Here is a 19,050-nt window from a genome sequence, read left to right as displayed (position 1 = left end):
CTGGAAGGAATTTGATTCAAACCTACCCTCTCCAACACATATTTGCACATGTCTAAGTATGAATAAAAATAGAATTCCGAATGTCAAAACATATATTTTTTTCCCCTTTGTTTGTTGTTAACAAAGATTTTGCAGTCTTAAGAAAGACTTTGCAGTCTTAAAAGCGTCATCTGAGCAGTTAGGACTTGCATTAATGACTTACGATAAACCATTGATTTTAAATGGTTGATAATGAAAACAACAAATTTTTTATGATTTCTCTCATACAATTCTAAGTAAAAGCTAAACTTGTATTAATATAAGATGTTAGCTTTGAAAGGTGATATCAGAAGCACCAGGAAATATATATATTGATGGTGGCATGCCAACATCTTCTCTGTGGAGAACTTGAAGGGTTTTGCTACAAATGATTTTTGCTGACTACATTAAACACAGTTGGAAGCTACGTGTTTCAAAAGAAAAACACCAATTGCTTGGGCTTTTCTGGGATTTAAACCCGGGACCTCTCGCACCCAAAGCGAGAATCATACCCCTAGACCAACGAGCCATTACATTAGTTGGGTTTTAGGAAAAAAATTGCCAGACTAACGCGCCAGACAGCGTTTGTGTTCTCAAAATAGAAACAAAGTTTTCGTTTTGAAGTGAGGATTTTAAATTTCCTCAATAGGATCTGTTTTTCCTATATCATTTTCATTGTATGGGTAAATTAACAGTTGAGGTTTATGTACGATGGTGATAAATCATATTGACAGTTGTCAAAGTTGAGTCTGTTTCTGGTCAAATTGCTGGGGAAGACTTAAAATGTCCATTCATTTCTTAATTGTTTATGAGGGCTTTGTTGGTTTAGGAGAAATTTGTGGTTCAAATATATGTTGGAAAAGCACATGAAGGATTTAACTTTCTTTCTCATATTCTGCATGCTATCACCATGTTGAAAATAAAGTAAAGATGTGCAGAGGAGAAATTAATTATAAATAGTCTTGTGCAAAATAATGTTTGGGGAGGTTGGCCTGGTTCCATAACTTGAATCCACAGCCGAACGTAACGACTGCCTTGAATTTACCTTTACAGTTTTATTCATCGATACATTCAGGCGTGTACTGGAAGGAATTTGATTCAAACCTACCCTCTCCAACACATATTTGCACATGTCTAAGTATGAATAAAAATAGAATTCCGTATGTCAAAACATATATTTTTTTCCCTTTTGTTTGTTGTTAACAAAGATTTTGCAGTCTTAAGAAAGACTTTGCAGTCTTAAAAGCGTCATCTGAGCAGTTAGGACTTGCATTAATGACTTACGATAAACCATTGATTTTAAATGGTTGATAATGAAAACAACACATTTTTTATGATTTCTCTCATACAATTCTAAGTAAAAGCTAAACTTGTATTAATATAAGATGTTAGCTTTGAAAGGTGATATCAGAAGCACCAGGAAATATATATATTGATGGTGGCATGCCAACATCTTCTCTGTGGAGCACTTGAAGGGTTTTGCTACAAATGATTTTTGCTGACTATATTAAACACAGTTGGAAGCTACGTGTTTCAAAAGAAAAACACCAATTGCTTGGGCTCGTCCGGGATTTGAACCCGGGACCTCTCGCACCCAAAGCGAGAATCATACCCCTAGACCAACGAGCCATTACATTAGGTGGGTTTTAGGAAAAAAATTGCCAGACTAACGCGCCAGACAGCGTTTGTGTTCTCAAAATAGAAACAAAGTTTTCGTTTTGAAGTGAGGATTTTAAATTTCCTCAATAGGATCTGTTTTTCCTATATCATTTTCATTGTATGGGTAAATTAACAGTTGAGGTTTATGTACGATGGTGATAAATCATATTGACAGTTGTCAAAGTTGAGTCTGTTTCTGGTCAAATTGCTGGGGAAGACTTAAAATTTCCATTCATTTCTTAATTGTTTATGAGGGCTTTGTTGGTTTAGGAGAAATTTGTGGTTCAAATATATGTTGGAAAAGCACATGAAGGATTCAACTTTCTTTCTCATATTCTGCATGCTATCACCATGTTGAAAATAAAGTAAAGATGTGCAGAGGAGAAATTAATTATAAATAGTCTTGTGCAAAATAATGTTTGGGGAGGTTGGCCTGGTTCCATAACTTGAATCCACAGCCGAACGTAACGACTGCCTTGAATTTACCTTTACAGTTTTATTCATCGATACATTCAGGCGTGTACTGGAAGGAATTTGATTCAAACCTACCCTCTCCAACACATATTTGCACATGTCTAAGTATGAATAAAAATAGAATTCCGTATGTCAAAACATATATTTTTTTCCCCTTTGTTTGTTGTTAACAAAGATTTTGCAGTCTTAAGAAAGACTTTGCAGTCTTAAAAGCGTCATCTGAGCAGTTAGGACTTGCATTAATGACTTACGATAAACCATTGATTTTAAATGGTTGATAATGAAAACAACACATTTTTTATGATTTCTCTCATACAATTCTAAGTAAAAGCTAAACTTGTATTAATATAAGATGTTAGCTTTGAAAGGTGATATCAGAAGCACCAGGAAATATATATATTGATGGTGGCATGCCAACATCTTCTCTGTGGAGCACTTGAAGGGTTTTGCTACAAATGATTTTTGCTGACTATATTAAACACAGTTGGAAGCTACGTGTTTCAAAAGAAAAACACCAATTGCTTGGGCTCGTCCGGGATTTGAACCCGGGACCTCTCGCACCCAAAGCGAGAATCATACCCCTAGACCAACGAGCCATTACATTAGTTGGGTTTTAGGAAAAAAATTGCCAGACTAACGCGCCAGACAGCGTTTGTGTTCTCAAAATAGAAACAAAGTTTTCGTTTTGAAGTGAGGATTTTAAATTTCCTAAATAGGATCTGTTTTTCCAATATCATTTTCATTGTATGGGTAAATTAACAGTTGAGGTTTATGTACGATGGTGATAAATCATATTGACAGTTGTCAAAGTTGAGTCTGTTTCTGGTCAAATTGCTGGGGAAGACTTAAAATTTCCATTCATTTCTTAATTGTTTATGAGGGCTTTGTTGGTTTAGGAGAAATTTGTGGTTCAAATATATGTTGGAAAAGCACATGAAGGATTCAACTTTCTTTCTCATATTCTGCATGCTATCACCATGTTGAAAATAAAGTAAAGATGTGCAGAGGAGAAATTAATTATAAATAGTCTTGTGCAAAATAATGTTTGGGGAGGTTGGCCTGGTTCCATAACTTGAATCCACAGCCGAACGTAACGACTGCCTTGAATTTACCTTCACAGTTTTATTCATCGATACATTTAGGCGTGTACTGGAAGGAATTTGATTCAAACCTACCCTCTCCAACACATATTTGCACATGTCTAAGTATGAATAAAAATAGAATTCCGAATGTCAAAACATATATTTTTTTCCCCTTTGTTTGTTGTTAACAAAGATTTTGCAGTCTTAAGAAAGACTTTGCAGTCTTAAAAGCGTCATCTGAGCAGTTAGGACTTGCATTAATGACTTACGATAAACCATTGATTTTAAATGGTTGATAATGAAAACAACAAATTTTTTATGATTTCTCTCATACAATTCTAAGTAAAAGCTAAACTTGTATTAATATAAGATGTTAGCTTTGAAAGGTGATATCAGAAGCACCAGGAAATATATATATTGATGGTGGCATGCCAACATCTTCTCTGTGGAGAACTTGAAGGGTTTTGCTACAAATGATTTTTGCTGACTATATTAAACACAGTTGGAAGCTACGGACCTCTCGCACCCAAAGCGAGAATCATACCCCTAGACCAACGAGCCATTACATTAGTTGGGTTTTAGGAAAAAAATTGCCAGACTAACGCGCCAGACAGCGTTTGTGTTCTCAAAATAGAAACAAAGTTTTCGTTTTGAAGTGAGGATTTTAAATTTCCTCAATAGGATCTGTTTTTCCAATATCATTTTCATTGTATGGGTAAATTAACAGTTGAGGTTTATGTACGATGGTGATAAATCATATTGACAGTTGTCAAAGTTGAGTCTGTTTCTGGTCAAATTGCTGGGGAAGACTTAAAATGTCCATTCATTTCTTAATTGTTTATGAGGGCTTTGTTGGTTTAGGAGAAATTTGTGGTTCAAATATATGTTGGAAAAGCACATGAAGGATTTAACTTTCTTTCTCATATTCTGCATGCTATCACCATGTTGAAAATAAAGTAAAGATGTGCAGAGGAGAAATTAATTATAAATAGTCTTGTGCAAAATAATGTTTGGGGAGGTTGGCCTGGTTCCATAACTTGAATCCACAGCCGAACGTAACGACTGCCTTGAATTTACCTTTACAGTTTTATTCATCGATACATTCAGGCGTGTACTGGAAGGAATTTGATTCAAACCTACCCTCTCCAACACATATTTGCACATGTCTAAGTATGAATAAAAATAGAATTCCGTATGTCAAAACATATATTTTTTTCCCTTTTGTTTGTTGTTAACAAAGATTTTGCAGTCTTAAGAAAGACTTTGCAGTCTTAAAAGCGTCATCTGAGCAGTTAGGACTTGCATTAATGACTTACGATAAACCATTGATTTTAAATGGTTGATAATGAAAACAACACATTTTTTATGATTTCTCTCATACAATTCTAAGTAAAAGCTAAACTTGTATTAATATAAGATGTTAGCTTTGAAAGGTGATATCAGAAGCACCAGGAAATATATATATTGATGGTGGCATGCCAACATCTTCTCTGTGGAGCACTTGAAGGGTTTTGCTACAAATGATTTTTGCTGACTATATTAAACACAGTTGGAAGCTACGTGTTTCAAAAGAAAAACACCAATTGCTTGGGCTCGTCCGGGATTTGAACCCGGGACCTCTCGCACCCAAAGCGAGAATCATACCCCTAGACCAACGAGCCATTACATTAGGTGGGTTTTAGGAAAAAAATTGCCAGACTAACGCGCCAGACAGCGTTTGTGTTCTCAAAATAGAAACAAAGTTTTCGTTTTGAAGTGAGGATTTTAAATTTCCTCAATAGGATCTGTTTTTCCTATATCATTTTCATTGTATGGGTAAATTAACAGTTGAGGTTTATGTACGATGGTGATAAATCATATTGACAGTTGTCAAAGTTGAGTCTGTTTCTGGTCAAATTGCTGGGGAAGACTTAAAATTTCCATTCATTTCTTAATTGTTTATGAGGGCTTTGTTGGTTTAGGAGAAATTTGTGGTTCAAATATATGTTGGAAAAGCACATGAAGGATTCAACTTTCTTTCTCATATTCTGCATGCTATCACCATGTTGAAAATAAAGTAAAGATGTGCAGAGGAGAAATTAATTATAAATAGTCTTGTGCAAAATAATGTTTGGGGAGGTTGGCCTGGTTCCATAACTTGAATCCACAGCCGAACGTAACGACTGCCTTGAATTTACCTTTACAGTTTTATTCATCGATACATTCAGGCGTGTACTGGAAGGAATTTGATTCAAACCTACCCTCTCCAACACATATTTGCACATGTCTAAGTATGAATAAAAATAGAATTCCGTATGTCAAAACATATATTTTTTTCCCCTTTGTTTGTTGTTAACAAAGATTTTGCAGTCTTAAGAAAGACTTTGCAGTCTTAAAAGCGTCATCTGAGCAGTTAGGACTTGCATTAATGACTTACGATAAACCATTGATTTTAAATGGTTGATAATGAAAACAACACATTTTTTATGATTTCTCTCATACAATTCTAAGTAAAAGCTAAACTTGTATTAATATAAGATGTTAGCTTTGAAAGGTGATATCAGAAGCACCAGGAAATATATATATTGATGGTGGCATGCCAACATCTTCTCTGTGGAGCACTTGAAGGGTTTTGCTACAAATGATTTTTGCTGACTATATTAAACACAGTTGGAAGCTACGTGTTTCAAAAGAAAAACACCAATTGCTTGGGCTCGTCCGGGATTTGAACCCGGGACCTCTCGCACCCAAAGCGAGAATCATACCCCTAGACCAACGAGCCATTACATTAGTTGGGTTTTAGGAAAAAAATTGCCAGACTAACGCGCCAGACAGCGTTTGTGTTCTCAAAATAGAAACAAAGTTTTCGTTTTGAAGTGAGGATTTTAAATTTCCTAAATAGGATCTGTTTTTCCAATATCATTTTCATTGTATGGGTAAATTAACAGTTGAGGTTTATGTACGATGGTGATAAATCATATTGACAGTTGTCAAAGTTGAGTCTGTTTCTGGTCAAATTGCTGGGGAAGACTTAAAATTTCCATTCATTTCTTAATTGTTTATGAGGGCTTTGTTGGTTTAGGAGAAATTTGTGGTTCAAATATATGTTGGAAAAGCACATGAAGGATTCAACTTTCTTTCTCATATTCTGCATGCTATCACCATGTTGAAAATAAAGTAAAGATGTGCAGAGGAGAAATTAATTATAAATAGTCTTGTGCAAAATAATGTTTGGGGAGGTTGGCCTGGTTCCATAACTTGAATCCACAGCCGAACGTAACGACTGCCTTGAATTTACCTTCACAGTTTTATTCATCGATACATTTAGGCGTGTACTGGAAGGAATTTGATTCAAACCTACCCTCTCCAACACATATTTGCACATGTCTAAGTATGAATAAAAATAGAATTCCGAATGTCAAAACATATATTTTTTTCCCCTTTGTTTGTTGTTAACAAAGATTTTGCAGTCTTAAGAAAGACTTTGCAGTCTTAAAAGCGTCATCTGAGCAGTTAGGACTTGCATTAATGACTTACGATAAACCATTGATTTTAAATGGTTGATAATGAAAACAACAAATTTTTTATGATTTCTCTCATACAATTCTAAGTAAAAGCTAAACTTGTATTAATATAAGATGTTAGCTTTGAAAGGTGATATCAGAAGCACCAGGAAATATATATATTGATGGTGGCATGCCAACATCTTCTCTGTGGAGAACTTGAAGGGTTTTGCTACAAATGATTTTTGCTGACTATATTAAACACAGTTGGAAGCTACGGACCTCTCGCACCCAAAGCGAGAATCATACCCCTAGACCAACGAGCCATTACATTAGTTGGGTTTTAGGAAAAAAATTGCCAGACTAACGCGCCAGACAGCGTTTGTGTTCTCAAAATAGAAACAAAGTTTTCGTTTTGAAGTGAGGATTTTAAATTTCCTCAATAGGATCTGTTTTTCCAATATCATTTTCATTGTATGGGTAAATTAACAGTTGAGGTTTATGTACGATGGTGATAAATCATATTGACAGTTGTCAAAGTTGAGTCTGTTTCTGGTCAAATTGCTGGGGAAGACTTAAAATGTCCATTCATTTCTTAATTGTTTATGAGGGCTTTGTTGGTTTAGGAGAAATTTGTGGTTCAAATATATGTTGGAAAAGCACATGAAGGATTTAACTTTCTTTCTCATATTCTGCATGCTATCACCATGTTGAAAATAAAGTAAAGATGTGCAGAGGAGAAATTAATTATAAATAGTCTTGTGCAAAATAATGTTTGGGGAGGTTGGCCTGGTTCCATAACTTGAATCCACAGCCGAACGTAACGACTGCCTTGAATTTACCTTTACAGTTTTATTCATCGATACATTCAGGCGTGTACTGGAAGGAATTTGATTCAAACCTACCCTCTCCAACACATATTTGCACATGTCTAAGTATGAATAAAAATAGAATTCCGTATGTCAAAACATATATTTTTTTCCCTTTTGTTTGTTGTTAACAAAGATTTTGCAGTCTTAAGAAAGACTTTGCAGTCTTAAAAGCGTCATCTGAGCAGTTAGGACTTGCATTAATGACTTACGATAAACCATTGATTTTAAATGGTTGATAATGAAAACAACACATTTTTTATGATTTCTCTCATACAATTCTAAGTAAAAGCTAAACTTGTATTAATATAAGATGTTAGCTTTGAAAGGTGATATCAGAAGCACCAGGAAATATATATATTGATGGTGGCATGCCAACATCTTCTCTGTGGAGCACTTGAAGGGTTTTGCTACAAATGATTTTTGCTGACTATATTAAACACAGTTGGAAGCTACGTGTTTCAAAAGAAAAACACCAATTGCTTGGGCTCGTCCGGGATTTGAACCCGGGACCTCTCGCACCCAAAGCGAGAATCATACCCCTAGACCAACGAGCCATTACATTAGTTGGGTTTTAGGAAAAAAATTGCCAGACTAACGCGCCAGACAGCGTTTGTGTTCTCAAAATAGAAACAAAGTTTTCGTTTTGAAGTGAGGATTTTAAATTTCCTCAATAGGATCTGTTTTTCCTATATCATTTTCATTGTATGGGTAAATTAACAGTTGAGGTTTATGTACGATGGTGATAAATCATATTGACAGTTGTCAAAGTTGAGTCTGTTTCTGGTCAAATTGCTGGGGAAGACTTAAAATTTCCATTCATTTCTTAATTGTTTATGAGGGCTTTGTTGGTTTAGGAGAAATTTGTGGTTCAAATATATGTTGGAAAAGCACATGAAGGATTCAACTTTCTTTCTCATATTCTGCATGCTATCACCATGTTGAAAATAAAGTAAAGATGTGCAGAGGAGAAATTAATTATAAATAGTCTTGTGCAAAATAATGTTTGGGGAGGTTGGCCTGGTTCCATAACTTGAATCCACAGCCGAACGTAACGACTGCCTTGAATTTACCTTTACAGTTTTATTCATCGATACATTCAGGCGTGTACTGGAAGGAATTTGATTCAAACCTACCCTCTCCAACACATATTTGCACATGTCTAAGTATGAATAAAAATAGAATTCCGTATGTCAAAACATATATTTTTTTCCCCTTTGTTTGTTGTTAACAAAGATTTTGCAGTCTTAAGAAAGACTTTGTGATGTGATCCGCTACTTGTTGTTGATGTGATCCGCTACTTGTTGTATTACCCTGCTCCGCACAGATTATGTTTTATATCTGAAAGTCAATTATTGGTGGCTTCCTCAACCCCTAAATTCTTCCCCCTCCCTCTCTACCCCTCCTCTTCCCTGAGTTACTTCACAATCCCTAACCCCCGCCCTTTATCAACACATATGATATCGCTCCATAAGGATGTTAATAATCAGCACTAAACATGCTTGCTACTACCGAGTTCTTGGTGAGGATGTCCACCCACATGCTGTAGAGTGGTACAATTAGATACCTACTAAAAGGTCTGTTCCAATCATTTGACCTCTCACAACACCTCTCGTTAATAGCTGATGCGTCTCCCCATCACACGAAATGCAAAATGTGACCACACAAACATGGTTGTAATATATCGAACATTCTATATCAAACGTTGTAATCGAAACATCATTATGACATACAATCTTGCTAAAACACACAAAGACGCACAAACCGGCTTCCTTAGAGGTTAAATGCCCACAAAAGATGCCCGTTGTTCCCCAGATGCATAACACAACACAGCAACACAAGCCTTTACACTCACGTGTATATGGTATGCATCCTATAGGATATTAGATCCCAATCTACACTGTGTAAGGCATCTTGGCATGGATTATAGTCCAAACAGTGGAATGTGTGTTTCCAATGATGGCTAATACACTTTCTACATAAGCCGAATTTAGTACACCTGGGAATCAATTATGCATGCTTTGAACTACATATTGTAATTTAGGAACTCATAATTGCTAAGACTCCCAACAGACTTTGCTGCCTTTGGATAGACGTGCCTACCTGAATTCTTAAGGTTTCATAGTATCACTCTGTATACACAGTTTTTCTTCTTTTTTTGTGTAACTACAAAACATTGTTGCCCTGCGTGTATATTTGTGTGCAGTATATATGTGTTGTATATTTGTATATTTGTATATATGAACATGTGCATCTTGCCCCATCCCTTTTTCCTTTCTGTATCCCCATTATCAATTATCAAAAAAATTTTCAATAAAAATCAAACATTGAAAAAAAAAAAAAAAGAAAGACTTTGCAGTCTTAAAAGCGTCATCTGAGCAGTTAGGACTTGCATTAATGACTTACGATAAACCATTGATTTTAAATGGTTGATAATGAAAACAACACATTTTTTATGATTTCTCTCATACAATTCTAAGTAAAAGCTAAACTTGTATTAATATAAGATGTTAGCTTTGAAAGGTGATATCAGAAGCACCAGGAAATATATATATTGATGGTGGCATGCCAACATCTTCTCTGTGGAGCACTTGAAGGGTTTTGCTACAAATGATTTTTGCTGACTATATTAAACACAGTTGGAAGCTACGTGTTTCAAAAGAAAAACACCAATTGCTTGGGCTCGTCCGGGATTTGAACCCGGGACCTCTCGCACCCAAAGCGAGAATCATACCCCTAGACCAACGAGCCATTACATTAGTTGGGTTTTAGGAAAAAAATTGCCAGACTAACGCGCCAGACAGCGTTTGTGTTCTCAAAATAGAAACAAAGTTTTCGTTTTGAAGTGAGGATTTTAAATTTCCTCAATAGGATCTGTTTTTCCTATATCATTTTCATTGTATGGGTAAATTAACAGTTGAGGTTTATGTACGATGGTGATAAATCATATTGACAGTTGTCAAAGTTGAGTCTGTTTCTGGTCAAATTGCTGGGGAAGACTTAAAATTTCCATTCATTTCTTAATTGTTTATGAGGGCTTTGTTGGTTTAGGAGAAATTTGTGGTTCAAATATATGTTGGAAAAGCACATGAAGGATTCAACTTTCTTTCTCATATTCTGCATGCTATCACCATGTTGAAAATAAAGTAAAGATGTGCAGAGGAGAAATTAATTATAAATAGTCTTGTGCAAAATAATGTTTGGGGAGGTTGGCCTGGTTCCATAACTTGAATCCACAGCCGAACGTAACGACTGCCTTGAATTTACCTTTACAGTTTTATTCATCGATACATTCAGGCGTGTACTGGAAGGAATTTGATTCAAACCTACCCTCTCCAACACATATTTGCACATGTCTAAGTATGAATAAAAATAGAATTCCGTATGTCAAAACATATATTTTTTTCCCCTTTGTTTGTTGTTAACAAAGATTTTGCAGTCTTAAGAAAGACTTTGCAGTCTTAAAAGCGTCATCTGAGCAGTTAGGACTTGCATTAATGACTTACGATAAACCATTGATTTTAAATGGTTGATAATGAAAACAACACATTTTTTATGATTTCTCTCATACAATTCTAAGTAAAAGCTAAACTTGTATTAATATAAGATGTTAGCTTTGAAAGGTGATATCAGAAGCACCAGGAAATATATATATTGATGGTGGCATGCCAACATCTTCTCTGTGGAGCACTTGAAGGGTTTTGCTACAAATGATTTTTGCTGACTATATTAAACACAGTTGGAAGCTACGTGTTTCAAAAGAAAAACACCAATTGCTTGGGCTCGTCCGGGATTTGAACCCGGGACCTCTCGCACCCAAAGCGAGAATCATACCCCTAGACCAACGAGCCATTACATTAGTTGGGTTTTAGGAAAAAAATTGCCAGACTAACGCGCCAGACAGCGTTTGTGTTCTCAAAATAGAAACAAAGTTTTCGTTTTGAAGTGAGGATTTTAAATTTCCTCAATAGGATCTGTTTTTCCTATATCATTTTCATTGTATGGGTAAATTAACAGTTGAGGTTTATGTACGATGGTGATAAATCATATTGACAGTTGTCAAAGTTGAGTCTGTTTCTGGTCAAATTGCTGGGGAAGACTTAAAATTTCCATTCATTTCTTAATTGTTTATGAGGGCTTTGTTGGTTTAGGAGAAATTTGTGGTTCAAATATATGTTGGAAAAGCACATGAAGGATTCAACTTTCTTTCTCATATTCTGCATGCTATCACCATGTTGAAAATAAAGTAAAGATGTGCAGAGGAGAAATTAATTATAAATAGTCTTGTGCAAAATAATGTTTGGGGAGGTTGGCCTGGTTCCATAACTTGAATCCACAGCCGAACGTAACGACTGCCTTGAATTTACCTTTACAGTTTTATTCATCGATACATTCAGGCGTGTACTGGAAGGAATTTGATTCAAACCTACCCTCTCCAACACATATTTGCACATGTCTAAGTATGAATAAAAATAGAATTCCGTATGTCAAAACATATATTTTTTTCCCCTTTGTTTGTTGTTAACAAAGATTTTGCAGTCTTAAGAAAGACTTTGCAGTCTTAAAAGCGTCATCTGAGCAGTTAAGACTTGCATTAATGACTTACGATAAACCATTGATTTTAAATGGTTGATAACGAAAACAACACATTTTTTATGATTTCTCTCATACAATTCTAAGTAAAAGCTAAACTTGTATTAATATAAGATGTTAGCTTTGAAAGGTGATATCAGAAGCACCAGGAAATATATATATTGATGGTGGCATGCCAACATCTTCTCTGTGGAGCACTTGAAGGGTTTTGCTACAAATGATTTTTGCTGACTATATTAAACACAGTTGGAAGCTACGTGTTTCAAAAGAAAAACACCAATTGCTTGGGCTCGTCCGGGATTTGAACCCGGGACCTCTCGCACCCAAGGCGAGAATCATACCCCTAGACCAACGAGCCATTACATTAGTTGGGTTTTAGGAAAAAAATTGCCAGACTAACGCGCCAGACAGCGTTTGTGTTCTCAAAATAGAAACAAAGTTTTCGTTTTGAAGTGAGGATTTTAAATTTCCTAAATAGGATCTGTTTTTCCAATATCATTTTCATTGTATGGGTAAATTAACAGTTGAGGTTTATGTACGATGGTGATAAATCATATTGACAGTTGTCAAAGTTGAGTCTGTTTCTGGTCAAATTGCTGGGGAAGACTTAAAATGTCCATTCATTTCTTAATTGTTTATGAGGGCTTTGTTGGTTTAGGAGAAATTTGTGGTTCAAATATATGTTGGAAAAGCACATGAAGGATTCAACTTTCTTTCTCATATTCTGCATGCTATCACCATGTTGAAAATAAAGTAAAGATGTGCAGAGGAGAAATTAATTATAAATAGTCTTGTGCAAAATAATGTTTGGGGAGGTTGGCCTGGTTCCATAACTTGAATCCACAGCCGAACGTAACGACTGCCTTGAATTTACCTTCACAGTTTTATTCATCGATACATTCAGGCGTGTACTGGAAGGAATTTGATTCAAACCTACCCTCTCCAACACATATTTGCACATGTCTAAGTATGAATAAAAATAGAATTCCGTATGTCAAAACATATATTTTTTTCCCCTTTGTTTGTTGTTAACAAAGATTTTGCAGTCTTAAGAAAGACTTTGCAGTCTTAAAAGCGTCATCTGAGCAGTTAGGACTTGCATTAATGACTTACGATAAACCATTGATTTTAAATGGTTGATAATGAAAACAACACATTTTTTATGATTTCTCTCATACAATTCTAAGTAAAAGCTAAACTTGTATTAATATAAGATGTTAGCTTTGAAAGGTGATATCAGAAGCACCAGGAAATATATATATTGATGGTGGCATGCCAACATCTTCTCTGTGGAGCACTTGAAGGGTTTTGCTACAAATGATTTTTGCTGACTATATTAAACACAGTTGGAAGCTACGTGTTTCAAAAGAAAAACACCAATTGCTTGGGCTCGTCCGGGATTTGAACCCGGGACCTCTCGCACCCAAAGCGAGAATCATACCCCTAGACCAACGAGCCATTACATTAGTTGGGTTTTAGGAAAAAAATTGCCAGACTAACGTGCCAGACAGCGTTTGTGTTCTCAAAATAGAAACAAAGTTTTCGTTTTGAAGTGAGGATTTTAAATTTCCTCAATAGGATCTGTTTTTCCAATATCATTTTCATTGTATGGGTAAATTAACAGTTGAGGTTTATGTACGATGGTGATAAATCATATTGACAGTTGTCAAAGTTGAGTCTGTTTCTGGTCAAATTGCTGGGGAAGACTTAAAATTTCCATTCATTTCTTAATTGTTTATGAGGGCTTTGTTGGTTTAGGAGAAATTTGTGGTTCAAATATATGTTGGAAAAGCACATGAAGGATTCAACTTTCTTTCTCATATTCTGCATGCTATCACCATGTTGAAAATAAAGTAAAGATGTGCAGAGGAGAAATTAATTATAAATAGTCTTGTGCAAAATAATGTTTGGGGAGGTTGGCCTGGTTCCATAACTTGAATCCACAGCCGAACGTAACGACTGCCTTGAATTTACCTTCACAGTTTTATTCATCGATACATTCAGGCGTGTACTGGAAGGAATTTGATTCAAACCTACCCTCTCCAACACATATTTGCACATGTCTAAGTATGAATAAAAATAGAATTCCGTATGTCAAAACATATATTTTTTTCCCCTTTGTTTGTTGTTAACAAAGATTTTGCAGTCTTAAGAAAGACTTTGCAGTCTTAAAAGCGTCATCTGAGCAGTTAGGACTTGCATTAATGACTTACGATAAACCATTGATTTTAAATGGTTGATAATGAAAACAACACATTTTTTATGATTTCTCTCATACAATTCTAAGTAAAAGCTAAACTTGTATTAATATAAGATGTTAGCTTTGAAAGGTGATATCAGAAGCACCAGGAAATATATATATTGATGGTGGCATGCCAACATCTTCTCTGTGGAGCACTTGAAGGGTTTTGCTACAAATGATTTTTGCTGACTATATTAAACACAGTTGAAAGCTACGTGTTTCAAAAGAAAAACACCAATTGCTTGGGCTCGTCCGGGATTTGAACCCGGGACCTCTCGCACCCAAAGCGAGAATCATACCCCTAGACCAACGAGCCATTACATTAGTTGGGTTTTAGGAAAAAAATTGCCAGACTAACGTGCCAGACAGCGTTTGTGTTCTCAAAATAGAAACAAAGTTTTCGTTTTGAAGTGAGGATTTTAAATTTCCTCAATAGGATCTGTTTTTCCAATATCATTTTCATTGTATGGGTAAATTAACAGTTGAGGTTTATGTACGATGGTGATAAATCATATTGACAGTTGTCAAAGTTGAGTCTGTTTCTGGTCAAATTGCTGGGGAAGACTTAAAATGTCCATTCATTTCTTAATTGTTTATGAGGGCTTTGTTGGTTTAGGAGAAATTTGTGGTTCAAATATATGTTGGAAAAGCACATGAAGGATTTAACTTTCTTTCTCATATTCTGCATGCTATCACCATGTTGAAAATAAAGTAAAGATGTGCAGAGGAGAAATTAATTATAAATAGTCTTGTGCAAAATAATGTTTGGGGAGGTTGGCCTGGTTCCATAACTTGAATCCACAGCCGAACGTAACGACTGCCTTGAATTTACCTTTACAGTTTTATTCATCGATACATTCAGGCGTGTACTGGAAGGAATTTGATTCAAACCTACCCTCTCCAACACATATTTGCACATGTCTAAGTATGAATAAAAATAGAATTCCGTATGTCAAAACATATATTTTTTTCCCCTTTGTTTGTTGTTAACAAAGATTTTGCAGTCTTAAGAAAGACTTTGCAGTCTTAAAAGCGTCATCTGAGCAGTTAAGACTTGCATTAATGACTTACGATAAACCATTGATTTTAAATGGTTGATAACGAAAACAACACATTTTTTATGATTTCTCTCATACAATTCTAAGTAAAAGCTAAACTTGTATTAATATAAGATGTTAGCTTTGAAAGGTGATATCAGAAGCACCAGGAAATATATATATATTGATGGTGGCATGCCAACATCTTCTCTGTGGAGCACTTGAAGGGTTTTGCTACAAATGATTTTTGCTGACTATATTAAACACAGTTGGAATCTACGTGTTTCAAAATAAAAACACCAATTGCATGGGCTCGTCCGGGATTTGAACCCGGGACCTCTCGCCCCTAGACCAATCATACCCCTAGACCAACGAGCCATTACATTAGCTGGGTTTTAGGAAAAAAATTGCCAGACTAACGTGCCATACAGCGTTTGTGTTCTCAAAATAGAAACAAAGTTTTCGTTTTGAAGTGAGGATTTTAAATTTCCTCAATAGGATCTGTTTTTCCAATATCATTTTCATTGTATGGGTAAATTAACAGTTGAGGTTTATGTACGATGGTGTTAAATCATATTGACAGTTGTCAAAGTTGAGTCTGTTTCTGGTCAAATTGCTGGGGAAGACTTAAAATGTCCATTCATTTCTTAATTGTTTATGAGGGCTTTGTTGGTTTAGGAGAAATTTGTGGTTCAAATATATGTTGGAAAAGCACATGAAGGATTTAACTTTCTTTCTCATATTCTGCATGCTATCACCATGTTGAAAATAAAGTAAAGATGTGCAGAGGAGAAATTAATTATAAATAGTCTTGTGCAAAATAATGTTTGGGGAGGTTGGCCTGGTTCCATAACTTGAATCCACAGCCGAACGTAACGACTGCCTTGAATTTACCTTTACAGTTTTATTCATCGATACATTCAGGCGTGTACTGGAAGGAATTTGATTCAAACCTACCCTCTCCAACACATATTTGCACATGTCTAAGTATGAATAAAAATAGAATTCCGTATGTCAAAACATATATTTTTTTCACCTTTGTTTGTTGTTAACAAAGATTTTGCAGTCTTAAGAAAGACTTTGCAGTCTTAAAAGCGTCATCTGAGCAGTTAGGACTTGCATTAATGACTTACGATAAACCATTGATTTTAAATGGTTGATAATGAAAACAACACATTTTTTATGATTTCTCTCATACAATTCTAAGTAAAAGCTAAACTTGTATTAATATAAGATGTTAGCTTTGAAAGGTGATATCAGAAGCACCAGGAAATATATATATTGATGGTGGCATGCCAACATCTTCTCTGTGGAGCACTTGAAGGGTTTTGCTACAAATGATTTTTGCTGACTATATTAAACACAGTTGGAAGCTACGTGTTTCAAAAGAAAAACACCAATTGCTTGGGCTCGTCTGGGATTTGAACCCGGGACCTCTCGCACCCAAAGCGAAAATCATACCCCTAGACCAACGAGCCATTACATTAGTTGGGTTTTAGGAAAAAAATTGCCAGAGTAACGCGCCAGACAGCGTTTGTGTTCTCAAAATAGAAACAAAGTTTTCGTTTTGAAGTGAGGATTTTAAATTTCCTCAATAGGATCTGTTTTTCCAATATCATTTTCATTGTATGGGTAAATTAACAGTTGAGGTTTATGTACGATGGTGATAAATCATATTGACAGTTGTCAAAGTTGAGTCTGTTTCTGGTCAAATTGCTGGGGAAGACTTAAAATGTCCATTCATTTCTTAATTGTTTATGAGGGCTTTGTTGGTTTAGGAGAAATTTGTGGTTCAAATATATGTTGGAAAAGCACATGAAGGATTTAACTTTCTTTCTCATATTCTGCATGCTATCACCATGTTGAAAATAAAGTAAAGATGTGCAGAGGAGAAATTAATTATAAATAGTCTTGTGCAAAATAATGTTTGGGGAGGTTGGCCTGGTTCCATAACTTGAATCCACAGCCGAACGTAACGACTGCCTTGAATTTACCTTTACAGTTTTATTCATCGATACATTCAGGCGTGTACTGGAAGGAATTTGATTCAAACCTACCCTCTCCAACACATATTTGCACATGTCTAAGTATGAATAAAAATAGAATTCCGTATGTCAAAACATATATTTTTTTCCCCTTTGTTTGTTGTTAACAAAGATTTTGCAGTCTTAAGAAAGACTTTGCAGTCTTAAAAGCGTCATCTGAGCAGTTAGGACTTGCATTAATGACTTACGATAAACCATTGATTTTAAATGGTTGATAATGAAAACAACACATTTTTTTATGATTTCTCTCATACAATTCTAAGTAAAAGCTAAACTTGTATTAATATAAGATGTTAGCTTTGAAAGGTGATATCAGAAGCACCAGGAAATATATATATTGATGGTGGCATGCCAACATCTTCTCTGTGGAGCACTTGAAGGGTTTTGCTACAAATGATTTTTGCTGACTATATTAAACACAGTTGGAATCTACGTGTTTCAAAATAAAAACACCAATTGCATGGGCTCGTCCGGGATTTGAACCCAGGACCTCTCGCACCCAAAGCGAGAATCATACCCCTAGACCAACGAGCCATTACATTAGCTGTGTTTTAGGAAAAAAATTGCCAGACTAACGCGCCAGACAGCGTTTGTGTTCTCAAAATAGAAACAAAGTTTTCGTTTTGAAGTGAGGATTTTAAATTTCCTCAATAGGATCTGTTTTTCCAATATCATTTTCATTGTATGTGTAAATTAACAGTTGAGGTTTATGTACGATGGTGTTAAATCATATTGACAGTTGTCAAAGTTGAGTCTGTTTCTGGTCAAATTGCTGGTGAATTTACCTTTACAGTTTTATTCATCGATACATTCAGGCGTGTACTGGAAGGAATTTGATTCAAACCTACCCTCTCCAACACATATTTGCACATGTCTAAGTATGAATAAAAATAGAATTCCGAATGTCAAAACATATATTTTTTTCCCCTTTGTTTGTTGTTAACAAAGATTTTGCAGTCTTAAGAAAGACTTTGCAGTCTTAAAAGCGTCATCTGAGCAGTTAGGACTTGCATTAATGACTTACGATAAACCATTGATTTTAAATGGTTGATAATGAAAACAACACATTTTTTTATGATTTCTCTCATACAATTCTAAGTAAAAGCTAAACTTGTATTAATATAAGATGTTAGCTTTGAAAGGTGATATCAGAAGCACCAGGAAATATATATATTGATGGTGGCATGCCAACATCTTCTCTGTGGAGCACTTGAAGGGTTTTGCTACAAATGATTTTTGCTGACTATATTAAACACAGTTGGAATCTACGTGTTTCAAAATAAAAACACCAATTGCATGGGCTCGTCCGGGATTTGAACCCAGGACCTCTCGCACCCAAAGCGAGAATCATACCCCTAGACCAACGAGCCATTACATTAGCTGTGTTTTAGGAAAAAAATTGCCAGACTAACGCGCCAGACAGCGTTTGTGTTCTCAAAATAGAAACAAAGTTTTCGTTTTGAAGTGAGGATTTTAAATTTCCTCAATAGGATCTGTTTTTCCAATATCATTTTCATTGTATGTGTAAATTAACAGTTGAGGTTTATGT

The 19,050-nt window shown here is 35.3% G+C and overlaps 10 non-coding genes across 10 annotated transcripts; all 10 read right to left on the bottom strand.

Moving 5' to 3' along the window:
* Positions 1–1,575: 1,575 nt before the first annotated feature.
* On the bottom strand, positions 1,576–1,647 carry TRNAP-UGG (transfer RNA proline (anticodon UGG)). Its single transcript has one exon. It is a non-coding gene; the product is annotated as a tRNA-Pro (tRNA).
* Positions 1,648–2,675: 1,028 nt separating this feature from the next.
* On the bottom strand, positions 2,676–2,747 carry TRNAP-UGG (transfer RNA proline (anticodon UGG)). The gene has a single exon. It is a non-coding gene; the product is annotated as a tRNA-Pro (tRNA).
* Positions 2,748–4,822: 2,075 nt separating this feature from the next.
* TRNAP-UGG (transfer RNA proline (anticodon UGG)) lies at positions 4,823–4,894 on the bottom strand. Its single transcript has one exon. It is a non-coding gene; the product is annotated as a tRNA-Pro (tRNA).
* Positions 4,895–5,922: 1,028 nt separating this feature from the next.
* Positions 5,923–5,994, bottom strand: TRNAP-UGG (transfer RNA proline (anticodon UGG)). The gene has a single exon. It is a non-coding gene; the product is annotated as a tRNA-Pro (tRNA).
* Positions 5,995–8,069: 2,075 nt separating this feature from the next.
* Positions 8,070–8,141, bottom strand: TRNAP-UGG (transfer RNA proline (anticodon UGG)). Its single transcript has one exon. It is a non-coding gene; the product is annotated as a tRNA-Pro (tRNA).
* A 2,122-nt stretch (positions 8,142–10,263) lies between these two features.
* TRNAP-UGG (transfer RNA proline (anticodon UGG)) lies at positions 10,264–10,335 on the bottom strand. Its single transcript has one exon. It is a non-coding gene; the product is annotated as a tRNA-Pro (tRNA).
* A 1,028-nt stretch (positions 10,336–11,363) lies between these two features.
* On the bottom strand, positions 11,364–11,435 carry TRNAP-UGG (transfer RNA proline (anticodon UGG)). Its single transcript has one exon. It is a non-coding gene; the product is annotated as a tRNA-Pro (tRNA).
* Positions 11,436–12,463: 1,028 nt separating this feature from the next.
* On the bottom strand, positions 12,464–12,535 carry TRNAP-UGG (transfer RNA proline (anticodon UGG)). Its single transcript has one exon. It is a non-coding gene; the product is annotated as a tRNA-Pro (tRNA).
* A 1,028-nt stretch (positions 12,536–13,563) lies between these two features.
* Positions 13,564–13,635, bottom strand: TRNAP-UGG (transfer RNA proline (anticodon UGG)). Its single transcript has one exon. It is a non-coding gene; the product is annotated as a tRNA-Pro (tRNA).
* Positions 13,636–14,663: 1,028 nt separating this feature from the next.
* Positions 14,664–14,735, bottom strand: TRNAP-UGG (transfer RNA proline (anticodon UGG)). The gene has a single exon. It is a non-coding gene; the product is annotated as a tRNA-Pro (tRNA).
* Positions 14,736–19,050: the final 4,315 nt, after the last annotated feature.

Source organism: Pelobates fuscus, chromosome 6 (assembly GCF_036172605.1).
Source record: "Pelobates fuscus isolate aPelFus1 chromosome 6, aPelFus1.pri, whole genome shotgun sequence".
In the NCBI taxonomy this organism is placed as follows: Eukaryota; Metazoa; Chordata; class Amphibia; order Anura; family Pelobatidae; genus Pelobates; species Pelobates fuscus.
Note: the sequence above shows the minus strand (reverse complement) of the source record. Positions and strands in the feature narration are given on the sequence as shown.